The sequence below is a fragment of the Dromiciops gliroides genome, chromosome 2 (assembly GCF_019393635.1).
Source record: "Dromiciops gliroides isolate mDroGli1 chromosome 2, mDroGli1.pri, whole genome shotgun sequence".
Taxonomy (NCBI): Eukaryota; Metazoa; Chordata; class Mammalia; order Microbiotheria; family Microbiotheriidae; genus Dromiciops; species Dromiciops gliroides.
The window spans coordinates 280,221,183-280,241,246 of record NC_057862.1 but is presented as its reverse complement, the minus strand read 5'-3'; positions in this window follow the sequence as shown (position 1 = coordinate 280,241,246).

The window sequence follows — 20,064 nt, the reverse complement described above, 5'->3', positions numbered from 1 at the left end:
CTTTGTATCTTTTGTCCACTTCCCTGTAGATTCTTGATACCAGAGTTTTATCTGATAGGTTTATAGGAAATATTAACATATAAAAATTTATGTATTAAAATGATTTTAAATTTACAGCTAGAAAAGAAAGTTAGAGGACAATTAGTCTAAGCTTCTTATTTTATAGATGAGGAAACTGAGGTGCAGGAAGGTTAAGGAACTTGCCCAAATTTATGCCAGTAGTGAGTATTAGAGATGGGATTTTAAAACAAGTCCTCTGACTACAGAGGACTATAGTCCACTGTACCATGTTGTTTCCTATATCTCTATCTGAGTGCAAATCCAGCCTCAGACACTTCTTACTGTGTGATCATGGGCAAGTCACTTAACCCTATTTACCTTAGCTTCCTCATCTGTAAAATGGGCTGGAGAAGGAAATGGCAAACCACTCCAATATCTTTGCCAAGAAAACCCCAAATGGGGTTATAATGAGTTGGACACTACTGAAACAACTGAACAAAACCAATTACAAATGTTTATATATGTAGTTATCACTGTACATATCAGAATTTTAATTGATCTGCTTTTTTTTTTTTTTTTAGTGAGGCAATTGGGGTTAAGTGACTTGCCCAGCGTCACACAGCTAGTAAGTGTTAAGTGTCTGAGGCTGGATTTGAACTCAGGTACTCCTGACTCCAGGGCCGGTGCTCTATCCACTGCGCCACCTAGCTGCCCCCCCCCTCCATCTGCTTATTTATTAGGGGTATTGCTTTTTGTTTGCAAAATCTTTGTATACCTTTGTATAATTGAATTTATTGATTTTTGTCTCCAATAATTTCTTCTACTAGTTTGATTGAAGAATATATTACTACTTTTTATAGTTCATACAAATATAGCATTCCTTTTTTTCTTCCATATTTTTTACTTTAAATGGCATTTTAGAAGCAAATTTATCCAAGTTTCTGACAAATCCTTATGTACTGTATTCTTGTTTCAGGTTTTTTGCATAACAAGAATATATCTCCCAGAGAAGAGTTAGAAAGTTTTATTGTTAGGACTGGTAAAACCAAAGGCCATATTGATGGTGAGAAGAAAAAAAAAATCACTCTGGTCCCTAGTTACCAGAAATGTCAAGGATTGTGTCTATCTCACCTGCAAAAGCTGGAAAGTTTAAAAATAACAGACTTTATGAAGACCCTTTACTCTTTTCCAGTTCTTTCTGTGTGGGTCATTCATCCTCAACTAGACATTGAGCTCTATGAGGGCTGGGAATCATCTCTGTTTCCTCTCTAGAAACCCAGCATGGGTCCTGAACCCAGTAAATAAACAGAACACATTGTCATTTTTGTTTTTGTTGTTATTATTGAGGAGGAGAAAGATGATGATAAGTCAAAGTCAAGGTATAAGCATTTCATTTATTCAGTAAATGGTCTTCTCTTCATCCTTGTGAATCTAGGTTTTGTCTAATATCTGTTTGTTTTTCCTCCTCTTCTGAGTTTATAATTGCCTCCATTTTGTAAGTCACAACAAGTTACAGACTTGTTCTTCCCTATTTGACAAGATACCTGCTTTGACAGAAGTTTCGAGCCAGGCTTATGTGGCAGGGAAGGAAGAGAAAGGAAGGACTTGGGAAAGGAGCCTTTTGAGGTCTGTATGCAAGCAGGGATGTGATGCCAGACAGCTGATCAAATAGTTGTGGGGACTTATAAAATAAATCCTGGCTTCTCAAGAAGCTGTGGAAAATCGATTCTTCTCAGTGTCCATGGCCTTCCCAGAGGATTTGGTGGGACGGAAACTGGGCATATTTTTCATCTCTTTGTGCCTTATAGTGACAGTCATCCTTCTAAAATGATAAAAGATGCCAGACACCTGGCCTCCAAGCATGTGTCAGAATTCTTCACCCAATCTCGCCTCCTGCAGCCCATGAACTTAACCATAACCTGAGAGAATACTCAGAGGATTAGGTACATGTTGGGAAGGAGGGAGGGAGAGAATGAAGTATGTCTGCATGTGATCTGAAAGTTAGAGTCCATTTGATGATAGTTGCAGTTCACCTCTGGCTCTTCTCTAAGAAAACGTAATTCGCCAATCAGTGGTGGGCTTCTTGATTAAGGGCACTATGGTGGGAGCTGGCCTTGCATGAGAGGCAATGTGGCACAATCAATCAAAAAGCTTACAATGTGTGTACCCACCATGTGTGCTAAGCATTGTGCTAGATGCTGGGGATGCAAAAATAAAAACAAAACAGTCCTTTCCCTCAAAGAACTTATATTCTATCATGAGAGACTACATATATACACATTATACACACACACACACACACATATATATGTAGTGCATGTGTTTATGCTATGTGTATGTGTATATATATATATATGTCATATTCTCATGGCAATTATATATGTATATATAGATGTAGATGTAGGTATAGGTATAGGTATAGGGAGAGAAACAGTGAGAAAGAGAGAGAGAGAGAGAGAGAGAGAGAGAGAGAGAGAGAGAGAGAGAGAGAGAAAATAGAAAACCTCCCCAGATGGAAGTAAAGAGCTAGGGGATGTATGTGCCTTTCTCTGTCCTGTACCCAGTGATCCTGAACCAGTTTAATTTCTAGAAAATCCTGGCCTTTAATTAGGGGGCTTTAGGCCCCCCTGTTTGATACTTCTTGACTTGATAATAACACCCACCCCTGTCAGAATCCAAGGGATAATACTAATGATAGTAAAAGTCAAAGTTCAAAAGTCTAAGGGGCTTCTCTTTGAGAAGGGGAAAGTAAAAGAAGTGTTTACTTTAAAATATGAATCAGGTATGGGACAGGAAATTTATTTTACCAAGAAAAGAAATGTTAACCATGGAAGGATCATAACAACAGTTAATAGGATTCAATAAATTAATCCATAACTTTGATTTCAATAGGTTGGGAGGCTAATGTTGTGGTAGAACATAAAGCAACTTTTTGATATTACTCATTCGGCTTTTCACTTTTCACCTCAGCACTGGACACTGGCCTTTGAGGCCCAGCACTTGTCTGCTGGCCAAATGTGCCAATTCACTTTTTGTTCATGGCCCAACTTTCCATGCAGAAGCTTCCCTTGCCACCAGCCAATTCTGCTCTAGGAAGAATTTCAGACATGGGGCATGAGGATCTGACTTCCCATCCCAGCTCTGCCATTTATGACCTGTGTGACCTTGGGCAGGGCAATCATCCTCTCTGGACTTGTCGCCTCATCAGTAAGATGTGGGAGTTGGCCCAAATGATCTCTCAGCTCCCTTGCTGCTTTGATCAATGATCCTGAGGGGTATAATGGTGTATAGCAGTGGGATCAAACTCAAATAGAGGGGCAGCTAGGTGGTACAGTGGATAAAGTACCAGCCTTGGATTCAGGAGGACCTGAGTTCAAATCCACCCTCAAGCACTTGACACTAGCTGTGTGACCCTGGGTAAGTCACTTAACCCCCATTGCCCTGACCGCCCCCCCCCAAAAGAAACCCTCAAATAGAAACACCCCTGGGGTGAGGGGTAGGAGTGGGAAAATATTGATTTAGGAGACCAGAAAAAGTAAAAGGATGTCCTCGGCTTCCTTTAATTCCCAACTAAAATCCCATCTTTTACAGGAAGCTTTTCCCAACCCATCAGTTCTAATGCCTTCCCTTTGCTAATTAGTTCCTATTTGTCCTGAATTTTCTTTGTATCTCCTTGTTGTCTCTCCCATTAGATTATAAACCCCTCGAGGGCAGGGACTGTCTTTTGCTTCCTTTTGTTTCCCTTATCACTAAAGGTGCTTAATAAATGTTTGGGATTGATAGATTTTATTGGGTTTTTATTTATTTTGTTAAACATTTTCCAATTACATTTTAATCTGGTTTGGGCCACACCAGGGAGTTTTAAAAATTGGTATACCAGAAGAATGAGGAGAAATAGACAGAACACCCACTTGGCAGTTCTAGTGAAGTGTGTCTTCTTGCTTGGAAGCAATTGTACAGACTGCGTTAGAATGGTGGCCTTGCTCCCTCTGACATTCAGCTGGATTCACCAAGGTGGGTAAAATGGTGACTCAGCCTGAGGAATTCAGGAAACTGAGAGAAAGAAGTGACTACTTGTTTTCCCCCTACAAATTGGGATAAAGGGCTTAATCTCAGTCCCAAGGGAGTAAAGAATTCCCACAGTTAAGAATGAAGCCATATAATTATTCTCTAATGGGCTTATGCTGTTCCTGTTCACTTTGAATATCTTAATGGGAAACTTGGCTAGGCTATTTCCCAACAAAGTAGTGATCTCAAAAGTCAAGTTTCAGGTGGTGGGAATGATCTGATGCTAGCAGGGATTGTTGCTCCACAAATTTAACCCTTGAAAAGACTGGGTTCCTTGCAATAATTCAGTCTCATATCATTAGATACTTGAAATCCACTAGTCCAACCCTCCTTTTAGAGAAGAGGAAGCTGGTAGTGAGTAACTAACCCAAGATCACACTGACAGTACCTGGCAGAGCCCAATTTTGAACCCAGGTCTAGAACATTTAGATATGCTAGATCTCTGGAGAAAACTGAATGGGAATAGGAAAGGAATATACCTATTTCTCAGCCATGTATGGGACCTTCCCAAAAACTGACCATGTGTTAGTGCAATAAAAACCCAACAAACAAGTTTAGAAAATCAGAAATAACAAACACATCTTTTTCAAATCATAATGCAATTAAAATTACATTCAATAAAGTCTTTTAAGCACAGATGAACATTTTATTGGAAACTAAATAATTTAATAATAAAGAATGAGTGGGTCAAAAAACAAAGCATAGAAATGATAAATAATTTCATTAAAGATAATGACAGCAATGAGACAACATACCACAATTTGTGGGATACAGCCAAAGCAGTACTTAGGAGAAAATACAAATTCCCAAGATTAACAGAACAGGAACTGGAATATTTAAATAATCCTATCTTAGAAAATAAATTGAGCAAGCCATAAATGAATTCCCTAAGAAAAAAACCCAGGACCAGATGGATTTAAAAGTGAATTTTACAAATATCCAAAGAACAATTAATTCCAATATTATATAAATTGGTTTTTTTTAAATGTAAAGGAGACCTAGCAAATTCCTTTTATGACATAAATATGTTCTTGATACCTAAACCAGGGAGAGTCAAAACATAAAAAGAAAATTAGATTAATTTCCTTAATGGATATTGACACAAACATTTTAAATAAAACACATGATGAGATTAACACAATATATCACAAAGATCATGCACTATGACCAGTCCATATTTATACTAGGAATGCAAGACTGGTTTAATATTAGGAAAATTATAAACATAAATTACTTTATTAAGAACAAAAAACAGCCCAAAATCACATGATTATTTCAATAGATGAAGAAAAAGCTCTTGAAAAAATAAAACATCCATTCCTATTAAAAAAAAAAAACAAAACCTCTAGAAAACACAAAAATAAATAGAGCTTTCCTAAGTAGTGTGTAATTTAAAATTCTAAATGTGGGTTCTAATCTGTTCCCCCAGTTTTTGGGGAAACTGACTAAAATCACCAATAAAATGAGTTTAAATTTTTAAGGGTTTATTGAAATATAGAAAGAGAAAGATTGAGAACAGAATTCTTACAACCTCGCAATCCTATCTTTCCTCAACTCCTCTCTATCTTTCCCTGATGTCACCACCAAGTCAGGAACCAAAAAGACAGCGCTCTTTGTGCAGGCTCCCCTTTCCTCCTTCCTGTCCCATCCCAGAATGGGGAGGTTCTTCAAGCTGGTTGGTTGATTGGGCTGGAAGTTCAAAGTTTTTTTAGATTCTGAGAACCATGCTTTCTTAAGTACTCTCAAGTACCAGCCAGATGTGCTTAGAATCTAGTCAACTACTAATCCAGTCAAATCAGCCAGTAATCTACTCAGGTGGGCCCCTTATCTTGACAGTAGTATCTAAAAACTATTTAAAACCAAGAGCAAACATTATCTAGAATGAAGAAAAGCAAGAAGGCTTTCTGAAATCAGGAATGAAGCAAGGATGTCTATGATCATCATTATTAGTCACTAATGTACTAGAATTGCTAGTTATAGTAAAAAAACCAAAAATAAATGTTGAAGAAATAAGTAAAGATAATGAGGAAACAAAACTATCACTTTTTGCATATATATAATTTACCCATATATAATAAACCCTTGAGAGTCAACTAAAAAACTTATCGAAACAACAGCTTCAGCAGAGTTGCAGAATAGAAAATAAACCCACAAAATCATCAATATTTCTGTAAATCACCAAGAAAAAAGCTGAAAGAGAGAGAAAGAAAGAAATTCTATTTAAAATAACTACAGACAACATAAAATACTTGGGAATCTATCTGCCAAGACATCCACAGGAACTATATGAACACAATTACAAAGCTCTCTTTTCATAAATTAATAGAGATATAAATAATTGGAGAAATATTGGCTCATGGATAGATCAGCCTGGTATAATAAAAATGACAATGCTGCATAAATTAATGTACTACTATCATATCCACCAAACTGCCAAAGGATTACTTTATAGAAGTAGAAAAAAACCCCTGACAGTTCCTTATCTGAAGGAACAAAAGGTTCAGAATATTGAGAATCAATGAAAAAAAAATAGGACAGAAAGGGGACTAGCAGTACCAGATTTCAAACTATACTGCAAAGTTATAACCATCAAAACAATTTGGTACTGGGTAAAAAAATAGAGGTTGATCAATGGAAAAGATTAGTTCTATATAACATGCAGAAGTAAGTGAGCACAGAAACCTAGTGTTTGATAAACCCAAAGATCTCAGCTACTAGGGCAAGAACTTACTATTTGACAAAAACATCTGGGAAAACTGGAAAGTAATCTAGAAAAAATGAGGCAGAGACCACATTTCACATCATATACCAAGATAAGCTCACAACATGTTTATATGTAAAGGGTTATACAAAAAGCAAATTAGAAGAACATGGAAGAAATTGCCTGTCAGATGACCAACTGTGATAGACTTAGTTTCTCAGCAATACAATGATCCAACACAACTCCAAAGGACTCATGAACTGTGGAATCTGAATGCAGATTGAATCATACTATTTCTACCTTTGTTGTTTTATTTTTTTTTCTTTTTTGAGGTTTTCCCTTTTGTTCTTATTCTTCTTTCACAACATGACTAATGCAGAAATATGTTTAATGTGATTGTATATATATATATATATATATATAACCTATATCAGATTTCTTGCTGTCCTGGGGAGGGTGGAGGGAAAGGAGGGAAAGAGAAAAATTTAGAACTGAAAATCTTATAAAAATGAGAGTTTGGGGGCAGCTAGGTGGCGCAGTGGATAAAGCACTGGCCCTGGATTCAGGAGGACCTGAGTTCAAATGTGGCCTCAGACACTTGACACTTACTAGCTGTGTGACCTGGGCAAGTCACTTAACCCTCATTGCCCTGCAAAAAAAAAAAAAAGTGTTCCTTACATGTAACTGGAAAAAAATACTATTAAGATTGAAAAAAAAAAAAGAAAAAGAAATTTCCTGTCAGATTTATGAATAGGGAGGAAATTCATGACCAGACAAGAGATAGAGGTCTGTAGGAACTAAAATGGGTAATTCTGATCATGTAAAACTAAAAAGTAGGAAATTGGTGGGGGTGGGGGATTTTTGCAGCAAAATGCCATGATAAAGGTTCTATTTCTCAAATATATAGGGAAATGAATCAAATTTACAAGACTAAAAGCCATTTCCCAATTAATAAATGGTCAAAGATATGAATAAAAGAAGAAATCAAAGCTATCAATAGCCATATAAAAATGCTCTAAATTACCAATGATTAGATAAATGTAAATTAAAACAACTCTGAGGTAACAATTCAAACCTATCAGATTGGCTAAGATGACACACACACGCAAAAGGGAAAACGACAAATTCAGGAGAGAACGTGGGAAACTAGGAACTAATACACTATTGGTAGAGTTTTGAACTAGTCCAACCATTCTAGAAAGCAACTTGGAACTATGCCCCAAAAGCTATTAAATTGTACATACCCTTTGACCCAGTGTTACCACTGCTAGGGCTATCCTCCAGAGATCAAAGAAGAAAAAGACCCATATGTACAAAAATATTTTTTTTTTTTTAGTGAGGCAATTGGGGTTAAGTGACTTGCCCAGGGTCACACAGCTAGTAAGTAAGTGTTAAGTGTCTGAGGCCGGATTTGAACTCAGGTACTCCTGACTCCAGGGCTGGTGCTCTATCCACTGCGCCATCTAGCTACGCCTACAAAAATATTTTTAGCAGCGCTATTTGGAGTGGCAAAGAGTTGGAAACTGAAGGGATGGTCATCAATTGAGGAATGGCTAAACAAGGTATGGTATATGAATGCAATGGAATATTTTTGTGCTGAAAGAAAGTATGATGGCAATGGTTTTAGATAAACCTGAGGCTACTTGAATGAACTATTGCAGAGTGACATAAGTAGATTCAGAACAATTTATACAATAACAGCAATATTATAAAAATAATCAACTTTGGGGGCAGCTAGGTGGCACAGTAGATAAAGCACTGACTCTGGATTCAGAAGGACTTGAGTGCAAATCTGACCTCAGACACTTGACACTTACTAGCTGTGTGACCCTGGGCACTTAACCCTCATTGCCCCACAAAAAAAAAATTAACTTTGAAATACTTAATAACTCATTCCTCCTTGTCCACAACTGCTTCCCAGGATGCCGTCTGAACAACTTTAAGTGAATAAGTCATTTTGACTATTATAACTATCCAAATTAACTACAAAGGGCATATGAAGGAAGACACTATCTGCATCCAGAGAAAGAACTGATAAATAGAAGTATGTATAGAATGTTTTTACACATGCACATGTATGTATGTATGTATACCTAATGGTAGCCATTTCTTGGGCAAGGAGAAAAAAAGAAAAAATGTTACACAATAACTTTATTATATATTTAAAAGGAATCACAAGTTGTGCATAATAGATTTGTAGTTTTATGTACAATATCTTTTTTGTCCTATTCTACATTATAGGAATGCTTGTTTTATTTCTTAAGTTTAGAATAAAATAAATATTTTTTTTAAAAAAGAAAGACTGAGCAACTAAGCAACAAAATGAACAACCATAATTCCAGGAACTTATGAGGTAACTAACATACTATACAGCTCCGGATAGAGAACTGGAGGACTCAAAGAGCACATTGAAGCATGTTTTCTTCTATTTTTTCTTTTTCTTAAGTTTTTTGAGGAACATGGCTAATATGGACATTTGTTTTGCATATTTGTAATGGGTTTTATTTTCTTCTTGCCTTCTCAATTTGTAGGGTGGAGGGAGATATAAGAGAGAGAATATGGAAATGGAAATCAAATCAATCAAATTTTTAAAAATGAAGATAAACCTCATGACTGGTTATCACAATGAGGTTGAGATACAACTCATCTTCCTACTCTGTGATTGGTTGATTACCTACCTCTTAGCATCAGTCCATAGCACCCATAGGGTAAGGTCAGTCTTTTAGGAGTCCCAGCACACACTTGAAGACCAATGATTTAGAATTTATTGTCTCAATGGCTATGTAGCATTTCTATGCTGTAGACTATTCATGACTAGGGAGGAGTTTTAAATTAACAAGCTCATTTTTCCCAAGACCTGAGGTTGAACTTGAGTCATAGTTTCAGGATTTTTTGTTAAAAAAAATAATAATAGGGCAGCTAGATGGCGCAGTGGTTAAAGCACCGGCCCTGGATTCAGGAGTACCTGAGTTCAAATCCGGCCTCAGACACTTAACACTTACTAGCTGTGTGACCCTGGGCAAGTCACTTAACCCCCATTGCCCCGCAAAAAAAAAAAAATAATAATAATAATAATAAATCAAGAGAACTCATGTTACTCCATGTTTTCAAAATGAATCAAATTCACATTGTGTATGCTATTACACTTTTCATACCCTCAATTCTAGCTGAGACAGAGCATTCTAAGGCCAGTGCTTCAGTCTAGAGCCCTGATCATAGAATTTCTAGGGAACTAATCTCATCTCTTGCTTATAAAAGCCTATGCACAGACAAAACCAAATGTAGCTAAATTTAGAGGGAAACAGGTGCCTTGGGGTGGGGTTGGGGGGACATATTTTCCAGAAGTTTCTCTAATAAGAATCTCATTTCCAACATATATAAAGAACAGGTTCAAATTTATAAGAATAAGACCAATTCTCTGATTTATAATCCATCAAAAGATATGAATAAACAGTTTTCTAAAGAAAAAATTCTCCTAATTACTAATAATTAAAGAAATACAAATTAAGTAATTCTAAAGTTCCACCTCAAAAGGGCAAAGATGGCAAAGGAAATTTCTTTAGCTTTCCTTTCGCTAACTCTCAAAATTTCTTAGCATCATCTCTACTCTTTACTCACCTCCTTCATTCTAGGGGAATAGTTTTCCTTCTTCTTTCCCAAGACTAATCGCTTTCCTTGAGCCACTGATAACCATCCTCTCTTATCTCTCCAGAGACCTTATTCCAGAAGCCCTCTTTCATGTATTTTCTTTTTAAAATTTTCTTTTTTCTTTTTGTTGTTGTTTGGTTGTTTCAATTGTGTCTGACTCTTCATGATACCATTTGGGGTTTTCTTGGCAAATGTACTGGGGTGGTTTGCCATTTTCTTCTCTGGATCATTTTACAGATGAAGAAACTGAGACACACAGAGTTAACTGACTTGTCCAGGGTTACACAGCCAAAGCCACATTTGAACTCAAGAAAGATGAGTCTTTCTGATTTCAGGCCTGGTACTCTATCCACTGTACCATCTAGCTTCCCCTTATTAATTTTTAAAATATTCATTAATTAAAAAAAAATTTCTGACCTCTCTCCTTCCCTCCCACCCTCCTCCTCCACATTGTGAAGGTAGTAAATATGATGTCAATTATACATGTTGGATCATGCAAAACATACTTCCATATTAGCCAAAAATATGCTTCAATATGCATTCAGACTCCATCAGTTCTTTATCTGGAGGTGGATAGCATTTTTCATCATAAGTTCTTAGGAATTGCCTTGGATCTTTGTATTGATCAGAATAGCTAAATCATTCACAGTTGATTATTTTATAATATTTCTGTTACTATGTACAATATTTTTCTGGTTCTGTTCACTTCATTTTGCATCATTTCTTATAGCACAATAGTATTTCATGACAATCATATGCTACAACTTGTTTAGCCATTCCACATCCTTTGAGATATAGACCTAGTAATGGTATTGCTATTTTCCACCTCTGCATTCTTGCAAGATGTTTATTATAAGGCGCAGCTAGGTGGCGCAGTGGATGAAGCACCCGCCCTGGATTCAGGAGGCCCTGAGTTCAAATCCAGCCTCAGACACTTGACACTTAACACTTAACCAGCTGTGTGACCCTGGGCATGTCATTTAACCCTTCTTGCCCTGAAAAAAAATTTTTAAAGATGTTTAATATGTCTGGAATGTACTTTTTCTGTGTCTCTGCTTCTCAGACTCCTCATCTTTCTCCAAGGCTCAAATACCAACTCCTTCATGAAGACTCTCCTATTTGCCCCCTCACAGTTTCTAACCCTCTTTCCTCCTCAGTTTTCTTTGTATTATAACTTTTTGTGTACATATTATATTCCTCCAGGAGAATGTAAACTTCTTGAGGGGCAAGGAATATTTCGTTCTTATCTTTATATTCCCAGTGATTAACACAGTGCCCTGCATATAGTAGGTGCATGATAAATGTTTGTTGAATTGAAAACGGCTATTATCCTAGCTATCTCCACCTATTAAACTTCTGAAAAAAGTAACCTATATTTGATACCTCCATTTCTTCATCACCCAATCACTTCATAGTCCTTCACAACTTTACTTTTCATTTCCTTCCCTTTCCCTTCACTCTTCTGCAAAGGTTCCTACCCTGGTATCCCTGAACTTTTAAAAACTATTTTGATAACTATTTCAATATAATTGGTTTCATTTGTATTCTGGTGTATTTTGTTTTATGCATTTCATTCTTTTTTTTTTCTTTTTTTTTTTTTTAAGTGAGGCAATTGGGGTTAAGTGACTTGCCCAGGGTCACACAGCTGGTAAGTGTCTGAGGTCGGATTTGAACTCAGGTCCTCCTGACTCCAGGGCCGGTGCTCTATCCACTGCGCCACCGAGCTGCCCCTGTTTTATGCATTTCAAAACACGATTCTGACGAGTAGTCAATAGGTTTCACCTGAGTGGGTTGTCTATGACACAAACAATAGTGAGGAGCCCTTGCTCTACCGTAACTGCTTTCTCAAATACCACCTGTGACTTCCTAAATACCAAGTCCAGTTTACCTTTTTTCAATCCTCATCTCCTTGGATCTTTCTGTAGCATTCGACTCCTATTGGCTATTCTTTCTTCCCTTGGCTTAAAGGATGCCATACTTTCCTGATTCTCCTCATATCTCTCTAGATGATATTTGAAAATAATATATTCAGGGGCAGCTGGGTGGCGCAGTGGATAGAGCACCAGCCCTGGAGTCAGGAGTACCTGAGTTCAAATCCGGCCTCAGACACTTAACACTTACTAGCTGTGTGACCCTGGGCAAGTCACTTAACCCCAATTGCCTCACTAAAAAAAAAAAATATTCCAACATCTGTCCTCGGGGGGCATGATTGGTTATGACAATTAAGTGAAATCTGCTTTCAGTATTTATATTTTTTAGCCTCTTCAGCTCTTCATTGTTTCCCCATCCCTTTCATGTTGGTCTCTCCAAAGGTTTTTTTTTTTTTTTTTTGCGGGGCAATGGGGGTTAAGTGACTTGCCCAGGGTCACACAGCTAGTAAGTGTTAAGTGTCTGAGGCTGGATTTGAACTCAGGTACTCCTGAATCCAGGGCCAGCGCTTTAACCACTGCGCCATCTAGCTGCCCCCTCTCCAAAGGTTTTTTATTGGACTTTTTCTCTGTACATTTTCTTTCTTGGAAGTCTTGTTCAATCCTATAACTCCAGGGGGAGGAGGTGAGTACTCAACTCCAAAGTTCTTAATACTTCCAGGTTGGATATATTTTGGTAATGAGTTATGTAAATTATGACTCAAGTTTCCATTCAGTACATCTTTTATTCATAGACTATAAAAATGGCAAAGTAATTAAAACAAAAAAGCAAGTTAACACTGAAAAATAAATAGTTAACACAGTTATTTTTAGCTCTACCTTTAATCCCTATACTTAAAGTGAGTGCGACCCACAACAGGCACTGATGGGGAAGTGACAATTTCTGAGAAAACACGTGCAGCATTGAAAAACTGTCCTTCCTTTATAGGAAAAAATGGGGTGAGGAAAGAGTCATGTATTCCCTCGTATCCTCTCAGTTTCACTTTGGTAGACATTTTATTGGCTTCAGAATCATTAGGATTCTTCTGGAATTCTTAGGGTTGAATACAGACACATCCACATAGCCCCCTCATTCTTTTCTTCATTCTGGGCAAGGTTTCTATCTTCTACATCATGGTAAGATGCCATTTCTGTCTCAGTTCCCTCAGGTAATTCTTAATGGTTAGCAAGCAGGGTCCAGGGATGGCTGCTACTCCCTCCCCCATCTGTTATTGAATGCTACTATGCATGCATTATGTTTCTGTCTTTAAACTCAGTGCTCACCTCCGGATGCCTTCCCCATGACTCTAGAGGACTTTGATGTCCTACAGATTTCCCCAGTGAACACTTACCATTGATACATTGATTACATTGATTACATTGATTGAACTACCTTGACCATTGATGGTACTGATCAGGCATCTGTCATTTTGGGCATCTAAGATAGCCCAACTACCACCTTTTTACCCATAAATCCCAAATTTATATCTCTAGTATTAAATGATACACCTATATATTCCCAAAGCATTTTCAAATAATTAAGCTCAAAACTTAACTTCATCTCATCCCTTAGCCTACTCTCCCTTACCACTTCACTGCTTCTGTCTGTGGTAACACCAACCCCATGCTTGGAAGCTTCGGATTATCTTTGACTCTTCTCTCTTCTTAATTTCTTGTATATGATTATTTATGAAATCCTATTGATTCCCTCCACCAAGATCTCTCCAATCCATCCCTTCCTAGAAGAGCTCATTAGCACCTGTCTTAAATTTTGTAATAATCATCTAGTAAGTCTTGAGATTCTAATCTTTCTGTTTCTAATACATCCTCAATATAGCTGTCAGATCAATCTTTCTTAAAGAGAGATCTAATCATGTCACTCCTCTGTTTAAATATATTCAGTGGCTCCCTATTGCCCATTGAAAATTCCTCAGCCTGGCATTCAAGGGTCTCCACAATCAGGTATCACTCAACCTTTTAAAAATTTTGTCCCATAGCCCACATTCTACATTGTAAAGCTAGGCTAGAACCCTGGGCTTGGAATCAGTAAGACTCATCTTTCTGAGTTCAAATCTAGCCTCAGGGGCAGCTAGATGGCACAGTGGTTAAAGCACCGGCCCTGAATTCAGGAGGACCTGAGTTCAAATCCGGCCTCAGACACTTGACACTTACTAGCTGTGTGACCCTGGGCAAGTCACTTAATCCCCATTGCCTGCAAAAAAACAAAAAAAAAAAATCTAGCCTCAGACACTTTCTACCTGTGTGACCCTAGGCAAGTCACTTGACAGTACTTGCCTCAGTTTCTTATCTGTAAAATGAGCTGGAGAAGGAAATGGAAAACCATTCCAGTATCTTTGCCAAGAAAATCTCAAATGGGGTCACAAAGAATTGGACATGACTGAACAACAACAACCACATTCTATCCTTTGTACACCACATATTTAGTCAAATTAGGTTATTTCCCATTTCCAAACTAGCCCTACTCTTCCCCACCTATGTGTCCTTGGTCACACTATTCCCCATGTGTAGAATTCCTACTCATCCTTTAAAACCTAATCCAGATGCTATGCCTTCCATCAAGATTCATACATTGCAATAACCCTTTACATTGTGGACCTAAACAGTAATTTGTTTTGCAGTTCTCAAATATATTTACAATGTACTATTTTGTATGCTAGTGAGCTAATTATGGCTCAAATCCTATTAATATAATTTCTCCTTGAGGACAGGGATCACATCCCATCCAAACCTTAAACTGCCCCATCTCCCAGCACTGATCTGTATGTAATCAATATAGCTACTGAAATATTTGTTTGGCAATTGTGTTAGCAAAGACACAGAGGCAGAGATTAACATGGAATGGCATGGAGAGATGGGAGAGGGGTACAATAGATTAGTTCAGCTGGATCACGAAGGGAAGAAGTGGGAGAGAAGGTATGTTAAGATCAAGTTATGCAAGGCATTGAATGTCAGGTTGAAGAATTATAAGAAAATCCTAGTCTGAGAGTTGCTCTTGTTCACACCCTCCCTCGGAGAAGGAAGGCTGATTAGGAATCCCCACAAGATGTGAGTTGGGCTTTTTTCACATACAAACTTGCATGAACACTCATGTACATACACATATTTGAATCCAAAATAAGTGAAACAAGAGTGTGGTTTATGGAAAGCACTCTCAATGCTGCATAACATATCTACTTTGATAATTCAAGGATCTGTGATTTGCACTCTCCAACAATGCAAATCACAACCTCTCTTTGCCTTTCCTCTGGTAAGTCATTCCCCACCCCACCCCCACCCCCCACCCCACCCCCCACCCCGCCCAAGCTGGTCCTCAGGCAGTAGACAAGTAGATACAGCATATATTTGAAGCTTTTCTGGTTTGTAATGCCTGCCTCAGTTTTTGCTTCATAACCATAGCCTTTGAAAAGGCGGCCTAACATCTGGACTAAATGCTGTAGCAAATGGTCTCACTGATTCCAATCTCCACCTTCCCAATCTACCCTCCACACAGCTGTCAGAGGGATAGATTCTTTCAAAAAAGAAAAAAAACCAAATAGATCTCACCACATCATTCCCTACTCAAAAAATCTTTTGCAGCTTCCTCTTGCTTCTAGGACTGCATACAAAATCCTCATCCTGACATTTAGAGCATTACACAATCTGGCTCCAGACTAGCTTTCTATTCTCAGTTCATATTACTATCCTTCACCCCCCTCTCCCTTCTTGACAAACTGGTCTATTAACTTCCCGGTCCATGGCATCAATCTTCCATTCATACCGTACATACTGGTCTTGCATGCAGTCCTCCATTACCTCTGCCTCATGGAATCCCTTGACCTTCTTCAAAGCACAGGTCAGCCCTGCAGGAGATGTTTCCTGGTTTCCCCCAATTTTTTGTGCCCTCTCCCTCTTGAAAAGACCTTGTATATTGGTTTGTATACACTTTGTATGTATTTATGCAAATATATGTTGCATCCTACCAGCAGAATGTAAGTTCCTTAAGGGCAGAGATTACGTTATCATTTTTTTTCTTTTTATCATGCCCAAAACAGAGATGACCATGTAAATATGAAACATTTAAATATGAAATTGGAAACATTTATATATGAAGAGCCAAAAGTGCCTAGCACATAACAGGTAGTTTGTTGATATGAGATAAAAATCCCAGCTCACCTACATACCACAGCAAATTGTGAAAGTAAGACTTTAGTCCAATTATTCTATAATTTTATAGTTATTGTATAATTTGTAGTCCCTTAAGAAGTAGCATGGCAAGGGCAGCTAGGTGGTGCAGTGGATAGAGCACTGGCCCTGGATTCAGGAGGACCTGAGTTCAAATCCGGCCCCAGACCCTTGACACTTACTAGCTGTGTGACCCTGGGCAAGTCACTTAACCCCAATTGTCTCACCAAAAAAATTAAAAATAAATAATAAAAGAAGTAGCATGGAATAACAGAGAAAGTACTGAATTTAGAGTCAGAGAGACTTGAGAATTAGCTCCTGACATTTAATAGTTATATGATCATGGGCAAGTCATTTAATTATAACACTTCCCTACTCAATTGCATATGTGGTTTCCATTTGCGTTAGTGGAGAGATATTCCATGTTAACCAAATACAGGTCTTGGATATGCTGTGTATCTAATGCCTTATATATTTATAGTGCTTTTAAGTTACAGGATAATCTCACAGACATTTTCTTCCTGGATCCTCTGAAAGAAGGTAGCAAGACAGGCATTATTTCATATATGGGGATTTTGAATCCCAGAAAGTTCAAGTGTCCTGTCCAAGGTCACAAGGTAAATGAAAATGCTAGGGATAGAAGCCATTTCTTCTGATTCCCATTTGGGCTTTTTCTACTCTCTCAGGCAACTTCTCCTTTCCCCTCCATTTCCCCTCCCCCAAGTATATTAGTCCAATAACTATTTTGGACATGATTTCCTTCTCTGATACACAAATCAATTATTTAGGGCTTCTTCTGAAGATAGCTTGTAATTATTTGAGGGGGACTAAATATCTGAAAGCAGGGGAGGGGGTTGAGCTCCTTTTGAGGCAACATCTGAATGCCACTCATACCTTATTTCCTGCTCTTCAATGAGTCACAGATTCGTGCATTACCATACCTGACAGCAGAACAAAATATTAAGAAAAACTGGCAGGAATCTGAAGGTTACCCATGTAATTAAAAGGAAACGGCATCTGGTGACCAGATTTAGGTATGAGTAGGGACTTGGTGTCCCCAGCACTGGATGTATGTTATGTGGAAGGTGAGGGGGAGGATGGATAATGAAAGGGGTTTCTAGAGAAATAGACCATGCTGATATTTAGTGCATGAATTGGTTACAGGTGAGCGAGTACAGGCAATCAGTATCCTATGGACCAAACCTACATGATTTTCCCATCCTTTATTCAATGCCCAACTGCACCCCTCCTTAGGCTTACTAATAGTGCCAAGCAAGGTCAAAAGATACCTTGAAGATCTGTGGTTTAATTCAATTTAACAATTTAAATTTAAAAAAAATTATTGACTCCTATGTGCAAAGCACTGTGCTGGGAACAGTAAATACAAAGACAAAAATAAAATACTCCCCATCTTCAAAGACCTTACATCCAACTGGATACAGCATATAAAGCAATAAGTAAATACAAGGCAACTTGAGAAGAGAAGGAGCCCTGTGCTGGAATTCAGAAGCTTCTACTTTGTCACTCAGTACTGAGAGTTCTTGGTCTTGGGCAAGAGGATACGTCTAGACTATTTTGAGGACTATCCAAAGTGAGACATTCAGTCTTGAGCTCAGTGTCTCAGTGAATGGTCTATATATCCTATGTTCAGCTCCTATGACTAGGGAATCATTTACAGTTCCCCAAGGGGGAAAGATGCAGAGCTGGAAGGCACTATAGAAATTATCCAAGCCAACTCCTTCTTTTCACAAAGGGAGAAACTGAGACCCAGAGAGATGAAGTAACTTGCCCAATAAATCAACTATCATTTATTAGGTACCTACATGCCAGACATTATGCTAAGCACTCGGGCTACAAAGACAAAAATAAAATGGTCCTTGCTCCCAAAGAGTTTGCACTTTGTAGGAGGAAACAACATGTAATTATCTATGCAAAATATGCAAATTCAATACTAAATATTTTGTTGGGGAAAGCACTAGCACCTGGGAGAATCAGGAAAGGATTCTTTTTTTTTTTTTGGCAGGGCAATGGGGTTAACCAATGGCTTGCCCAGGGTCACACAGCTTTTAAGTGTCAAGTGTCTGAGGCTGGATTTGAACTCAAGTCCTCCTGAATCCAGGGCTGGTGCTTTATCCACTGTGCCACCTAGCTGCCACCAGGAAAGGATTTTTGTAAATAGGAGTTCTTAACCTGCCATCCATGAATTTGTTTTTAAAAATTACATTAGTAGTTATATTTCAACATAGTTGGTTTCTTCTGTAATCATATGCATTTAAAAAATTATTCTAAGAAGGTTTCCATAGACTTTCTCAGGCTCCTACAGGAATACATGACACACAAAAAGCTAGAGGAGGCACTTGAGCTAAACTTTGAAGGATGGCAGGACATGGTAAGTAGACCAAGATGGTGTCCCTGCTTTTTTTTTTTTTTTTTTTTTTTTTTTTTGGTAAAGGAAAGTTCTGGTCTTGGGAGGGTGTTAGAGTTAGTTCCTTTTTTTTGGGGGGGGGGGTCATAGGGGTTTCCAGGATGGTGCTTGGTGGGAAACAGGATGTTAACTATTACTTCCTATACTTGGGGATCTTTGAGGATTGGGTAGAGCCCTGTGACACTATTGAGAATATAAAGGCCAAAATCGAAGGCAAAGAGGGCATCCCTCCTGACCAGCAGAGGCTCATCTTTTCAGGTGGGCAGCTTATAGATGGCCGCAACCTGTCTGACTACAACATTCAGAAAGAATCCACGCTCCATCTGGATCTGTGTCTTAAGGGTGGCTATTAATTGTTGGCTTTATTATAAAAGCATAAATTGCCAATGATAGCATTGTTTTGTACTTATTAGCTCTTTAAAGTCTTAATATTAAATTTTGGGATTACCAGGTTCAATAACAGCTGAGCCAAATGCTAATAAAGGTTTTTTGCTGCACATTGAAAAAAAATTGGCTGAAGGAAATGAGAATTATAGGACTGGCAAGTTCCCCATTCTCCTTGAAGATGGTTAAAAATGGAGATGTGGGAATCTGTCTATGATTCCAGAGGCTATGAAGCTATTTGAACTCAAGTGAACTTGTCTATAGAGTTATAATGTGGGAAAGGGAATGACTTCCTGCATTGGTTTTAAAGGTGAAAGCAAAAGAAAGTGAGAGGAAGTTAAAAAGCTGGTAGCATAGTAGCCACTTAAAATGGGCATGAGCATCCCCAGGGGATCCTGCCTCTAAACTACCCAGAGGGTGGCCTTGGGCTGTTCTTTTGAGAGAGTAAAAGGTCGTCAGTGCTTATTATTAGCCCCTGTTCCCTTGGAATTTTACATATTAATGCTAACTCAGATTATAAGAGGGAGGGGGAATAAAATTCTAAAACACAAAGATTCTAACAAAGAAAGAATGGCCTTATTTATTACTGCAGCTATGTATAAGCATGTATATGTATATATCTCTCTATAGTAAGCAGTCTAAATTCAAGTATAATTTTGAGAGAAAGGTCAATACTGACAATTGCATAATTGTAAGAAGCAAACATCGCCTTCTACACATCTTTTTTTTTTTTTTTTGCCTTCTACACA